Below are 16207 nucleotides of genomic sequence, written 5' to 3'. Positions count from 1 at the left end.
TCTTCTTCACAACAATTTTCTTTCTCCATCCAGGAGGATTATGAAGGCGTACAAGGTTGCTGTTTGTGGGCAAAGTCTTATCCTGATGTATTTCTTCATCGTTCTCCTGCTTAAGAGCCTGGTACTGGTTCTTTAGCAGTATGGGCTATGACTGCCTCTCAATCCTCCTGCTTCTCTGGGTCACATGTCTCCATTCCTCTGTTTCTTCAGATGCACTTTGAATTTCTTTTCTTTCTGTAACATGAAGAGATAATTCTGCTTTGTCTAAGAACTCTTCACCTTCCTTAATGATCTTCAATGTAGCTAACCTCTCTTCGAGATTTTGCAATTTTTCCTCCAACAGGGACACAAGCTTGCATTTGTGGCATGTGAAGTTGTTTGGCTTTTCCACTGGTAAGTCTGTGAACATGTAGCAAGAAATGCAGCTCACCAAATGGCTCCTGGCTGCTTCCATATTGTTATTGTTAAAGAAAATTCTAAAGCGATGAAAAATGAGCCATAATTCGGCGTGCGGTTTACTGATTTAATCTTTTCAGCTGCAATGGCCAAAATCCAGTGATCGTTGAGCTTGCGGAGACTTTTAACTTATCCCAGAAGGCACTGGGAATATGCAAATTCTCTCCTCAGGACTCTTCCCTGTTGTGGGATGATTCTCGGCAGCAGGGACAAGAAAAATGGATGGTGCGAAATACAGGGATATTCTTGAGCAAAACCTGTTTCAGTCTGTCAGTGATTTGAGACTGGGACAGAGGTTCACCATCCAACAAGACAATGACCGAAAGCATACTGCTAAAGCAACACTCATGTGATATAAAGGGAAACGTGTAAATGTTTTGGATTGGTCTAGCCAAAGACCAGACCTAAATCCAATTGAGAATCTGTGGTCAGACTTGAAGATTGCTGTTCACCAGAGGAAACTTTCTAACTTGAAGGAGTTGGTTCAGTTTTGCCTTGAAGAATGGGTGAAAATCCCAGTGTCAAGATGTGGAAAGCTTATAGTGACTTATCCAAAGCAACTTGCAGTGGTAATTGCCACAGAATGAGGCTCTACAAAGTACTGACTTTAGGAATGTGAATAGTTATGCAGATTGAAGTTTTCAGTTATTTTTTCCTATTTGTTCTTTACTTCACAATAAAAAGAAAACCAAATACTCACAGTTGTAGGTATGTCCTTTACATGAATTGATGCAAACCCTAAAAAAAACTGAAATTCCAGGTTGTGAGGTAGCAAAACATGAAAAATGCCAAGGTGGGGTTAAATACTTTTGCAAGCTACAGGACAGAAAAAGTGTTACTGTGCAGTGTCAAAATGTATAGAATAAGAGAAGATACTGAGAATTACACCAAGCATACAAAGAGGGTGAAGTGATACTATGCTTTGTCCATACCCTACATATATAGAAAAGGAACTGATACTGAGAATTAGGCTGGGATCACACATGCGAGAAACTCGGACGAGTCTTGCATCTTAATACCTGGCACTGCCGCCGTCACTCAGGAGCGAAGCGTCTGGCTGCATAGAAATACATGCAGCCGTACGCTCCGCTCCCGAGTGCCGGTGGTAGTGTCAGGTATTAAGATGCAAGACTCGTCTGAGTTTCTCGCATGTGTGATCCCGGTCTTACTGACAGAACGCAGGTAGGAGAAGTGATACTGTGTATACTGTGAATAGGGCAGGAGTCACACTTAACGTATAAAAAATCAGTCCGATTTTGACGGCCGAGAATCGCACAAATGTTCCCTGAACAGTGATCCGTATGTAATCCGATTGCAATGCGATTTCCTCACATCTAAGTATCCGTGTGACATCCGTATAGCATCCGTATGGCGAGATTTTCAAATATTTGTCCAAACATATATATACAGTATATATATACACTCACTGGCCACTTTATTAGGTACACCTGTCCAACTGTGTGTTAAGACTTAATTTCTAATCAGCCAATCACATGGCGGCAACTCAGTGCATTTAGGCATGTAGACATGGTCAAGACAATCTCCTGCAGTTCAAACCGAGCATCAGTATGGGGAAGAAAGGTGATTTGAGTGCCTTTGAACGTGGCATGATTGTTGGTGCCAGAAGGGCTGGTCTGAGAATTTCAGAAACTGCTGATCTACTGGGATTTTCACGCACAACCATCTCTAGGGTTTACAGAGAATGGTCCGAAAAAGAAAAAAAATCCAGTGAGCGGCAGTTCTGTGGCCGGAAATGCCATGTTGATGCCAGAGGTCAGAGGAGAATGGGCAGACTGGTTCGAGCTGATAGAAAGGCAACAGTGACTCAAATTGCCACCCGTTACAACCAAGGTAGGCAGAAGAGCTTCTCTGAATGCACAGTGCGTCGAACTTTGAGGCAGATGGGCTACAGCAGCAGAAGACCACACTGGGTACCACTCCTCTCAGCTAAGAACAGGAAACTGAGGCTACAATTTGCACAAGCTCATCGAAATTGGACAGTAGAAGATTGGAAAAACGTTGCCTGGTCTGATGAGTCTCGATTTCTGCTGCGACATTCGGATGGTAGGGTCAGAATTTGGCGTAAACAACATGAAAGCATGGATCCATCCTGCCTTGTATCAACGGTTCAGGCTGGTGGTGGTGGTGTCATGGTGTGGGGAATTTTTTCTGGGCACTCTTTGGGCCCCTTGGTACCAATTGAGCATCGTTGCAACGCCACAGCCTACCTGAGTATTGTTGCTGACCATGTCCATCCCTTTATGACCACAATGTACCCAACATCTGATGGCTACTTTCAGCAGGATAATGCGCCATGTCATAAAGCTCGAATCATCTCAGATTGGTTTCTTGAACATGACAATGAGTTTACTGTACTCAAATGGCCTCCTCAGTCACCAGATCTCAATCCAATAGAGCATCTTTGGGATGTGGTGGAACGGGAGATTCGCATCAGGGATGTGCAGCCGACAAATCTGCGCCAACTGTGTGATGCCATCATGTCAATATGGTCCAAAATCTCTGAGGAATGCTTCCAGCACCTTGTTGAATCTCTGCCACGAAGAATTGAGGCAGTTCTGAAGGCAAAAGGGGGTCCAACCCCTTACTAGCATGGTGTACCTAATAAAGTGGCCAGTGAGTGTATATATATATATATATGTCAGTGAGACACATATATACATGTCTTTATATTTCATACATTTGTAAAATCATTGCAGAACCCGACAGGCTAGGAGACATGGTTTACATACAGTAAACCCATGCAGAACATTAGATTTATATATGTCAGTGTCTAATACTGTTAGTAGTGTGTGTGTGTGTGTGTGTGTGTAAAATTTGGGACCTGTATGTACTTACTTAAAGAATGTTTTCAAGGAAAAAACTGGTATGGGCTCCCACGCAATTTTCTTCCCCAGAAAGGGAAAGCCAGTGACTGAGGGCAGATATCAATAGCCTGGAAAGGGGCCATGGTTACTGGCCCCCCCTTCCCCGCCTAAAAAAATCTGCCCCCAGCCACCCCAGAAAAGGTGCATCTGTAAGATACGCCAATTCCGGCACTTAGCCTCTCTCTTCCCACTGCCCTGTGGCTGTGGCATATGGAGTAATAAGGGGTTAGTGTCACCTTTGTATTGTAAGGTGACATTTTGCCTGGCTTAGTAATGGAGAAGTGTCAATAAGATACCTATCTATTGCTAATACTGAAGTTTGTAAAGTGTTAAATAAACACACACGCAGAATAAAGTATTTTTTTTAAGAAATAAAAGACCACACAGTTTTGCCATCTTTATTCTTCTGCTTATCCAACTGAAGCCCTCGATCTCCTGTAAAAAAAAAACAAAAAAACAAAACAACAATATACCGTACCTGTCCGGCGTACAGTCAGTCCCACGGCGCAAATCCATATATGGGGGTTAAATGCTACTTCCCCGGCTGGTGAACTCTGCAGTGTGGGAAAGTGACAGTTCATTTTCCCATGCTGCTGAGTTCATAGCAGGTCAGGCTAGGAGGCTTCGCAGCATCAGTGATGTCACAGCGGGAGCCCACGCAATTTTTTCCCGTGAATACATTCATTTATTAAATAAATACAGGTCCAAAATTTTACACACATACTACTAACAGTATTAGTCATTGACATATATAAATGTGTTTTGCAATGGTTTACTGTATGTAAACTATGTCTCCTATCCTGTCGGCTTCTGCAATGAATTTTTTCCGAAGTCGACAAGTGAATTAAGGGCCATTCTACTATGTATCTCTCTATGAAATATAAAGATATATACTGTATATATGTGTGTCACTGACATATATATATATATATATATATATATATACTGTATATATTCACCTATTCTATGTGTATACATATATTCTATCTTTTCTATTAGAACATGTCAGTGTGATTTTACTGTATAGCTGCATATTAATTGCCGGCTTTTCAAAGGACACCGGTGTGTATTTCTCGCAAGTCACACTGATGGTCCGTGTGTTGTCTGTTTTTTTTCTCGCACCCATAGACTTGCATTGATGAGTCTCGTCCAATATATGGTGCAAATCGCAGCATGCTGCAATTTCACTCGCACGTATAATACAGCCAAGAAATTAACAGATAATGGGAGCTGCTCCATAGACTAACATTGGTCCGAGTGCTATGCGATTTTTTGTCGCATAGCACTCATCCGTATTCCTCTCTAGTGTGTGACCCCGGCCTCAGTGACAAATACTGAAAATACATCAAGCATTCAAAACAGGAGAAGAGGTATTTTGGTCTGTTCATATTTATAAGAGCTGATAGTGAGAATTTCTCACAGCATACAGGTCAAAGTGGTAGTGTGAAAAGTCCATATATTTATTTATCTCACTTATATAGCACCATTAATCATAGCTCCATTAACCTCTTTCTGTCATGTGACGTACTATCCCGTCCATGTGCCCTGGGACTTAATCCCCAGGGACGGGATAGTACGTCACAGCGATCAGCGGCGCCCACATGGTGAGCGCTGCTGATCGCGGCCGGGTGTCAGCTGATTATCACAGCTGACACCCGGCACAATGTGTCAGGGGCAGTCACGGACCGCCCCAGACACGTTAACCCCTTGCACACCGCGATCAAACACTATTGCGGTGTACCAGGGGTTAAAGGGAAGCATCGGCAGGGAGGGGGCTCCCTCTGTGCTTCCCTGAGCCTCCCACAGCAGCGCAATGTGCAGCGCTGCTGTGGGGGGCTCCATCCCTGCAGGTCCCCGAATCCAAGATGGCGACGGGGACCTTCGGGGGCTACAGGGAGCTGGCTTCCTCAGTGCCTGCAAAGCGCAGGCATGAGGAAAGCCTGTGCAATGCCTGTGACAGATCGCTGATCTGTCACAGATATTTCCCCCCTGGGACAATGTAATAAAGTTAAAAAAAAAAAGTGTAAAAATAATTTTTTTAAAAATCGCTAAATAAATTTAAAAAAAAAATATTCCCTAATAAATTCATTTTGTGGAAATAAAAAAAAAAACAATAAAAGTACACATATTTTGTATCGCCGCGTCCATAACGACCCGCCCTCTAAAACTGTCCCACTAGTTAACCCCTTTAGCGAATCCCTTAAAAAATAAAAATAAAAAACTAAGCAAAAAATAATGATTTATTATCATACCGCCAAACAAAAAGTGAATTAACGCGCGATCAAAAAGGCGCATATAAATATCCATGGTACCGCTGAAACATCATCTTGTCCCGCCATACAGCATCATCAGCAAAAAAATAAAAAAGTTATAGCTTGCAGAATAAAGTGATGCAAAAATAACTATTTTTTTATATAAAATTGTTTTCATTGCATAAAAGCGCCAAAACATTAAAAAAACGACCTAAATGAGGTATCGCTGTAACCGTACTGACCCGAAGAATAAAACCGCCTTATCAATTTTACCACAGGAAGAATGGTGTAAACGCACCCCTCAAAAGAAATTCATGAAACGCTGATTTTTGTTCATTCTGCGTCCCAAAAATCGGAATAAAAAGCAATCAAAAGATGTCACATGCCCGAAAATGATACCAATAAAAACGTCAAGTCGTCCCGCAACAAATAAGACCTCATATGACTCGGTGGGTCAAAATATGGAAAAATTATAGCTCTCAATATGTGGTGATGCAAAAACTATTTTTACAATAAAAAGCGTCTTTTAGCGTGTGACAGCTGCCAAAAATAAAAACCCGCTATAAATAGTAAATCAAACCCCCCGTTATCACCCCCTTAGTTAGGGAAAAATAATAAAATTAAAAGAAAATGTATTTATTTCCATTTTCCCATTAGGGTTAGGGCTAGGGTTAGGGTTAGGGCTAGGGTTAGGGTTAGGGCTAGGGTTAGGGCTAGGGTTAGGGCTGAGATTAGGGTTAGGGGTGTGTTGGGGTAGGGTTGGAGTTATAATTGGGGGGGTTTCCACTGTTTGGGCACATCAGGTGCTCTCCAAATGCAACATGACATCTGATCTCAATTCCAGCAAATTCTGCATTGAAAAAGTCAAATGGTGCTCCGTCCCTTCCAAGCTCTGCCATGCGCCCAAACAGTGTTTTGCCCCCATATATGGGGTATCAGCCTACTCAGGACAAATTGCAAAACAACTTTTTGGGTCCAATTTCTCCTGTTACCCTTTGGAAAATAAAAAATTGGGGGCAAAAATATCATTTTTGTGGAAAAAAATGATTTTTTTATTTTCACGCCCGGGCGTTATAAACTTCTGTGAAGCACATGGTGGTTCAAAGTGCTCACCACGCATCTAGAAAATTTCCGTGGGGGGTCTAGTTTCCAAAATGGGGTCACTTGTGGGGAGTTTAGGTACATCAGGGGCTCTCCAAGCGCACATGACACCAGCAGACCATTCCATCAAAGCCTGCATTCCAAAACATCACTACTTCCCTTCCGAGCCCGGCGCATGCCCATACAGTAGTTTTCTCCCACATATGAGGTATCAGCGTACTCAGGACAAATTGGACAACAACTTTTGGGGTCCAATTTCTCCTGTTACCCTTGGGAAAATGAAAAAAATGGGGACTAAAAGATCATGTTTGTTGAAAAAATACGATTTTTTTATTTTCACGCCCGGGCGTTATAAACTTCTGTGAAGCCCTTGGGGGTTCAAAGTGCTCACCACACATCTAGCTAAGTTCCTTAGGGGGTCTAGTTTCCAAAATGGGGTCACTTGTGGGGGTTTCCACTGTTTAGGTACATCAGAGGCTCTCCAGATGCAACATGACACCCGCAAATCATAACATCAAAGTCTGCATTCCAAAACGTCACTACTTCCCTTCCGAGCCCTGACGTGTGCACATACAGTAGTTTTCTCCCATATATGGGGTATCAGCGTACTCAGGACAAATTGGACAACAACTTTTGGGGTCTAATTTCTCCTGGTACCCTTGGGAAAATAAAAAAATGGTGACTAAAAGATCATGTTTGTGGAAAAAATACAAATTTTTTATTTTCACGCCCGGGCGTTATAAACTTCTGTGAAGCACTGGGGGGTTCAAAGTGCTCACCACACATCTAGATAAGTTCCTTGGGGGGTCCAGTTTCCAAAATGGTGTCATTTGTTGGGGGTTTTCACTGTTTTGGTACATCAGGGGCTTTCCAAACGCGACATGTGTCCGATCTCAATTCCAGCCAAAAACGTCAAATGGCGCTGCTTCCCTTCCGAGCTCTGCCATGCGCCCAAATAGTGGTTTACCCCCACATGTGGGGTATCAGCGTACTCAGGACAAATTGCACAATAACTTTTAGGGTCCTGTTACCCTTGGAAAAATAAAAATTGAGGGTGAAAAAATATGATTTTTTAATTGTACCACTGTACGTTATAAACTTCTGTGAAGCCATTGTGGGTTCAAAGTTCTCACTACATATCTAGATAAGTTCCATGGGGGACTAATTTCCAAAATGGGGTCACTTGTGGGAGGTTTCCACTGTTTAGGTACATCAGGGGCTCTCCAAACCGTTCCGCGTGCGGTAAAATTGATAAAGCGGTTTTATTCTTCGGGTCAGTACGGTTACAGCGATACCTCATTTAGGTCGTTTTTTTATGTTTTGGCGCTTTTATGCAATGAAAACTACTTTATATAAAAAATTATTATTTTTGCATCGCTTTATTCTGCGAGCTATAACTTTTTTATTTTTTTGCTGATGATGCTGTATGGTGGCTCGTTTTTTGCAGGACAAGATGACATTTTCAGCGGTACCATGGATATTTATATGCGTCTTTTTGATCGCGCGTTATTACACTTTTTGTTTGGCGGTATGATAATAAATCATTATTTTTTGCTTCGTTTTTTATTTTTAATTTTTTAGGGGTTCGCTAAAGGGGTTAACTAATGGGACAGTTTTATAGGGCGGGTCGTTACGGACGCGGCGATACCTAATATGTGTACTTTTAATGTTTTGGGTTTTTTTTATTTTCAAAAAATGAATTTATTGGGGAATATTTTTTTTTTTTACTAATTTATTTGGCGATTTTTTTAAAATTATTTTTACACTTTTTTTTAATTTTTTTTTTACTTTATTACATAGTCCCAGGTGGGACATCACTGTCCTGTGACAGATCGCTGATCTGTCACATCACAGATCACTGTCTGCAGTGCACAAGGCTTCCTCATGCCTGCGCTTTGCAGGCACTGAGGAAGCCAGCTTCCTCCAGGCCCCCGAAGGCCCCCGTCGCCATCTTGGATCCGGGGGCCTGGAGGAAAGGAGTCCCCCGCAGCAGCGCTGCACATTGCGCTGCCGTGGGGGGCTCAGGGAAGCACGGAGGGAGCCCCCTCCCTGCCGATGCTTCCCTTTAACTCCCGGTACACCGCAATCATGTTTGATCGCGGTGTGCAAGGGGTTAACGTGTCGGGGGCGGTCCGTGACCGCCCCTGACACATAGTGCCGGGTGTCAGCTGTGATAATCAGCTGACACCCGGCCGCGATTAGCGGCGCTCACCACGTGGGCGCCGCTGATCGCGCTAGACGTACTATCCCGTCCATGGGCATAGGGGCCCGGGTCCCATGGACGGGATAGTACGTCTAATGTCAGGAAGGGGTAGTACACACACTCTTAGCCAAATTAGTGTTTCTTATACTGGTTAGCAGGTGTTCAGGAATAAGAACACTAAGCCACCCCTTTTTTACTTTTCTGCCTATCTTTATCAGTCTACCAAGATGAAGAAGGCAGGGAGTAAGGCACGTGGTCGTGGCCATGGAGTTTCAGCAGGGAGAGGACGGGGGATTCAGCAGGGAGAGGTCGTGGGGATTCGGTATCTGCTGCGGCCACCAGTGACCCGGCATCCCCCACTTTTACCAGGCAACAGTCCTTCATGCGCAGCTTTGTAGGACCTCGCCGTACCCCACTGCTGCGTGACGAACAAATTGAAGCCGTTGTCGGATGGATGGCAGCTAACGCATCCACTTCAATGACTTCCGCATCCTCCCAAGGCCAGAGCACTGAAGAGCAACCATCTGTCTCTTCACCACCTGCCAAATTGCCCAGGCAGTCTGAGAGCCCTGGACAGGAGCCATCTCAATCTTTACTTCTGTTCTCAGAATCTGTTGGCTTGGAAAGAGGTGGCCAGCCAAGCAGCATTCTAGAGCGTGAAGAAGAGGGAGTATGCAGTGATGCGCAACTGCTTTGTCCCTCTGAATCTGAAGAGGCTGGTGGGCCAGTGCCTATGGTCAGCACACCTCAGTATGCATCAGATGATGATGAGACTCAGTTGCCAATTTCTGGTGCGTACGGTGCTGGCGAGACAACCCAGGACCAGCCGGTGCTTGAAGAGGGGAGTGGAGATGATGAGGTCCTTGACCCATCATGATGTCAGCCACAGGAAGGTGGTGGGAGCAGCTCTGAGGAAGAGATTCCCCGAACGGCCAAAAGAGGAGGGAGAGGGCGGGGGCAGACTTGGTTGCCTGTAGCCTCCACTTTGGCACCCGTGAGGAGCAATCCTCTTCCAAAACACAAAACGGGCGCTCCCAGGACTTGCAGTGCGTGGTCTTTTTTTGACACAGTTGCAGATGACATTTGCTTTGTCAAATGCAAGCTATGTCATCAGAAAGTGAAACGAGGCAAAAATGTGAGCAACCTCAATACCACAAATATGTGGAAACATGTGCGTACCAAGCACGAGGTGGAGTTACACAGACACACTGAAGATGTAGGCCAACCTTCAGCAGCACCTACCACCTCTTCAGCTCGTGTTGGGGCCTCTTCCTCCAGCTCACACACAGCTGGTTCGGCTTCCTCACTGGAACGCCATGGAAGAACCCCTGCCACTGTTGTCCAGAGACCCAGTGAAATTCCACCTACTGAACCACGTTCGCAGTCATCAGCACCCTCCCAGGCCACTCACCAGCAATCGGTAGCACAGGCATGGGAGAAAAAGCGGCCATACTCGGCAAACCATCCCCGAGCACTGGCTCTGAATGCCGGCATTGCCAAACTACTGGCCCTTGAGATGCTGTCATTCAGGCTGGTGGAGACTGACACATTCCGGAACTTTATGTCATTGGCAGTTCCACAATACAATGTGCCCAGCCGCTTTTATTTCAGCAGGCAAGCTGTCCCTGCCCTGCAAAAGCATGTGGAGGGAAAAATTAAAAATGCGCTACTACATGCCGTCAGTAGCAAGGTCCACCTGACCACCGATGCGTGGACCAGTAGCCATGGACAGGGACGATACCTTTCCCTCACTGCCCATTGGGTCAATGTTGTGGAGCCAGGTGCAGATCTGGAGAGTGGCTCTGTACGTATTCTGCCAACTCCAAGGATTGAAGGAATGCAGTCTGTACATATTGAGTCCTCCTCCTACTCTAGTTCCTCGGAATCAGCACTGCGTGAGCCTGTTAGGCCAGATATGAGCACAGGTGTGGCCAAACGTCAACAGGCCGTCCTTAAATTAATTTCTTTGGGGAATCGGAGCCACACAGCACAGGAGCTCTGGAATGCCATCAAGCAGGAGAGCGATGTGTGGTTTGTGCCAGCGAATCTCCAGCCAGGTTTGGTAGTGAGTAGAGTTGAGCGATACCGTCCGATACTTCAAAGTATCGGATCGGAATGGATCGGCCGATCTTAAAAAAAAGTATCGGTATCGCCGATTCCGATACCGGAAGTCCCATTCAAGTCTATGGGACTTCCGGTATCGGAATAAGAAAAATCCTGTTTTTCCCTTGTACAGCCTCTCTGGGGTCTGTACGGGCCTTTCGGGGGTCTGTGCAGGCTCCAGTGGTCTGTGCCGGCCTGCCGAGGGGCTGTGCCGGCCTGCCGGGGGGCTGTGCAGGCTCCGGTGGGCTGTGCCGGCCTGCCGGGGGGCTGTGCAGGCTCCGGTGGGCTGTGCCGGCCTGCCGGGGGGCTGTGCAGGCTCCGGTGGGCTGTGCCGGCCTGCCGGGGGGCTGTGCAGGCTCCGGGGGGCTGTGCCGGCCTGCCGGGGGGCTGTGCAGGCTCCGGTGGGCTGTGCCGGCCTGCCGGGGGGCTGTGCAGGCTCCGGGGGGCTGTGCCGGCCTGCCGGGGGGCTGTGCAGGCTTCGGGGGTCTGTGCAGGCATCGTCCGATGGGACTACAAGTCCCATCGGGCGATGCCTGCTACCATGACAGTGATTGACACATTAGCCAAAGATGGGACAGTAGTAGTCCCATCATCCGGCTAATGTGTTGAATGTAAAAAAAAAAAAAATTACATGCTACATACATACTACATATATACAACATGCATACTACATACATGCTACATTCATACTACATACTACATACATGCTACATTCATACTACATATATACTACATGCAACATACATACTACATATATACTACATGCATGCAACATGCATACTACATATATACTACATGCAACATACATACTACATATATACTACATGCAACATACATACTACATATATACTACATGCATGCAACATGCATACTACATATATACTACATGCTACATACATACTACATATATACTACATACATACTGCATGCTACATACATACTACATGCTACATACATACCACATACATACTACATACATACTACATGCTACATATATACTACATATATACTACATGCTACATACATGCTACATACATACTACATACATACTACATATATACTACATACATACTACATACATACTACATATATACTACATGCATGCTACATACATACTACATGCTACATACATGCCACATACATACTACATACATACTACATGCTACATACATACTACATATATACTACATGCATGCTACATACATACTGCATGCTACATGCATGCTACATACATACTACATACATACTACATGCTACATACATACCACATATATACTACATACATACTACATACAATACATTCATACAATACATACATAGACATACAGTACATATAACATAGAGTAACATACCAATACTTGTCACATTGTTCCCCGAAGCCATTGTCTTTTACGGAATAAATATTAACATAACAAACCACAAAAATACTCACCCACGATCCGAAGCAGTCCACGAGTGTGTCCCACGACGATCTTGGGTAGAGAACTGCAGCATCAGCTGTTGCTGCCGTTCTCTACGGGCTGCAGGAATCCAATGACGGAAGGTAGGTATCCTTCCGCACTGTATTCCTCCGCCACTTAAAAAAAAAAAAGTCCCTAGTCTCACTTTATGCCATTGCTGTGTGGGAAATTCCCACGCAGCAATGGCATAAAGTGAGACTAGGGACTTTTTTTTTTTTAAGTGGCGGAGGAATACAGTGCGGAAGGATACCTACCTTCCGTCATTGGATTCCTGCAGCCCGTAGAGAACGGCAGCAACAGCTGATGCTGCAGTTCTCTACCCAAGATCGTCGTGGGACACACTCGTGGACTGCTTCGGATCGTGGGTGAGTATTTTTGTGGTTTGTTATGTTAATATTTATTCCGTAAAAGACAATGGCTTCGGGGAACAATGTGACAAGTATTGGTAAGTATGTTACTCTATGTTATATGTACTGTATGTCTATGTATGTATTGTATGAATGTATTGTATGTAGTATGTATGTAGTATATATGTGGTATGTATGTAGCATGTAGTATGTATGTAGTATGTATGTAGCATGCATGTAGCATGCAGTATGTATGTAGCATGCATGTAGCATGCAGTATGTATGTAGCATGCATGTAGTATATATGTAGTATGTATGTAGCATGTAGTATGTATGTAGTATGTGGTATGTATGTAGCATGTAGTATGTATGTAGCATGCATGTAGTATGTATGTAGTATGTATGTAGTATATATGTAGTATGTATGTAGCATGTAGTATGTATGTAGCATGCATGTAGTATATATGTAGTATGTATGTAGCATGTAGTATGTATGTAGCATGCATGTAGTATGTATGTAGTATGTATGTGGTATGTATGTGGTATGTATGTGGTATGTATGTAGCATGTAGTATGCATGTAGTATGTATGTAGTATGTATGTAGTATATATGTAGTATGTATGTAGCATGTAGTATGTATGTAGCATGCATGTAGTATATATGTAGTATGTATGTATGTAGTATGTATGTAGTATATATGTAGCATGTAGTATGTATGTAGCATGCATGTAGTATATATGTGTTATGTATGTAGTATGTATGTAGTATGTATGTAGTATGTATGTGGTATGTATGTGGTATGTATGTGGTATGTATGTGGTATGTATGTAGTATGTATGTAGCATGTAGTATGTATGTAGCATGCATGTAGTATGTATGTAGTATTTTTTTTTTTTTTTAACATTTAACACATTAGCCGGATGATGGGACTACTACTGTCCCATCATTGGCTAATGTGTCAATCACTGTCATGGTAGCAGGCATCGCCAGATGGGACTTGTAGTCCCATCGGACGATGCTTGCACAGACCCCCGGACATCAGCACAGCCCCCCGGCAGGCCGGCACAGACCACCGGCAGGCCGGCACAGCCCCCCGGCAGGCCGGTACAGACCCCCACAGGGTGCACAGACCACCGGCAGGCCGGCACAGCCCCCCAGCAGGCCGGCACAGCCCCCCGGCAGGCCGGTACAGACCCCGGGCAGTCCACACAGCCCCCCGGCAGGCCGGCAGAGACCCCCGGAAGGCCCGAAATGACGGCGCATCATGATGCGCACACACCGCGCATCATGATGACGTCAGGCTGTCAATCAACTTTGAACTTCCGATTCCGATGCCGACTTCCGATATTGAAAAAATATCGGAAGTCGGTATCGGAATTCCGATACAGCAAGTATCGGCCGATACCCGATACTTGCGGTATCGGAATGCTCAACACTAGTAGTGAGTGACAATGGCCAAAATCTAGTGGCAGCTCTGGGCCTAGGCAACCTCACTCACATACCATGTCTGGCACACGTGCTCAATTTGGTCGTGCAGAGCTTTCTGAGGGACTATCCGGATCTTGATGCACTGCTGCACAAGGTTCGCCCAGAGTGTGCTCACTTGCGGCGTTCCAGCATGGCAAGATCGTGCATTGCATCTCTGCAACGCCGATTCCGCCTGCCAGAACATCGCATCATATGTGACCTCCCCACCAGGTGGAATTCAACGTTACATATGTTGGAGCGGTTGTGTGAGCAGCAGGCAGCAGTAATGAAGTACCAGCTGCATCAGGCGCAAACAAGTCGCACTGTGCGCCGGACACACTTCACCACCACTGAGTGGGCCACTATGAGGGACATCTGCCAAGTTTTGCGCGCCTTCGACGACTCCACGCGGATGGCCAGTGCAGATGATGCACTAATCAGCATGACTGTCCCCCTCATCTGTCTGCTTCAAAAAACCTTACAAGCACTAAGTGAGGAGGTTTTTGAAGAGGTCGAGGATGAGCAGTCAGAAATGCCATCTGCTTCTGGCAAGTCTGCGCAACGTGCTTCCACACAAAGGCCCAGGCAGGGGACACTTAGTGAGGAGGATGACGAGGAGTCAATGGAGGAGGAGGAACACATCTCTCCAGAGGAGGGAGGTACACAAGGCTCTAGTAGTCAGTGTGTACAGCGAGGGTGGTGTGATGCTGAGCAGGCAGAGATGCGGCCTCAAGCTGGGGACAGCATTTCCGGTCCAGTTGGCAGTCTGCAGCACATGGTTGATTTCATGCTGCAGTGCTTGTTAAATGACCGCCGCATCGCCAACATTCTCCACACGGCTGATTATTGGGTGTACACCCTCCTAGATCCTCGCTACCGGGACAACTTACAAAGCCTCATACCACAGTTGAACCGGGAGCGAAAAATGCGGGAGTACCAAGAAACACTTGTGCAGGCCATCATGTTCTCCATTCCCCCCACAAGTGTTGCTGGTAGTGCTTTTCAAACCAGCCATGTGGGTAGAGGCAGTGGAGGAAGCTCTGCACAAAGAGGTAGCAGAGGCAGTGCCGCAGGACAAGGCAAGGCCAGTATGGCCCAAATGTGGAAAAGTTTTGTGGGACCGCCACAAATGGCTACACCATCACAGACGGCTCCAGTCAGCAGGAGGCAACGTTTCCGTCAGATGGTGACAGACTACTTGTCGTGCCCTGTTAGTGTTCTCCCAGACGGCTCTTCCCCGTTCAAGTATTGGGTCTCTAAGCTGGATACATGGCCAGAGCTTAGCCAGTATGCATTGGAGGTGCTGGCTTGCCCTGCTGCCAGTGTATTATCGGAACGTGTCTTTAGTGCTGCAGGTGGTGTGGTAACAGACCGTCGCACGCGACTATCCGCCGATAATGTTGACCGGCTTACTTTTGTGAAAATGAACAAGGCCTGGATCTCACCTGAATTTGCCAGTCCTCTTCCAGAATAAATAATTGGCTGGCAACAGGATCCAGGTCTCCTGTTGTGTTCATGTTTCTATGACCTGAACTTTATTTCCTGGGCTACAGCAACGCCCGTTGTTGCTCAGAAGTGCTGTCCGCACAGACAAAACACTCGCTCATGTGTAAGTGGGGTTCGGTAACGTCAGCTGATCCCCTGCTGTGTGTACGGCAAACTCTCCTGCTGCCTACAACTTCTGACTACCTCTGATTTAATATGTTCTCTGATTTGCCCTCTGTCTCCACTCTGTTTTGAGTATTTCCTCTGGCCTACAACACCGCCTGTTTCTGCTCTCAAGTGCTGTCTGCACAATCCACACTTGTTCCTGTGGTACCTGGGTCCTGTAACATCTGCTCATCTCCAGAGTTGAGCACGGCAGTGTCTCCTGCTTTGTCTACATTCCCACTACTTGTAGTGGAAATGTGGACAGAGCAGGAGACATTGCCT

This window comes from Dendrobates tinctorius, unplaced genomic scaffold (genome assembly GCF_039654945.1).
Source record: "Dendrobates tinctorius isolate UK_male_01 unplaced genomic scaffold, ASM3965494v1 ptg000078l, whole genome shotgun sequence".
In the NCBI taxonomy this organism is placed as follows: Eukaryota; Metazoa; Chordata; class Amphibia; order Anura; family Dendrobatidae; genus Dendrobates; species Dendrobates tinctorius.
Note: the sequence above shows the minus strand (reverse complement) of the source record.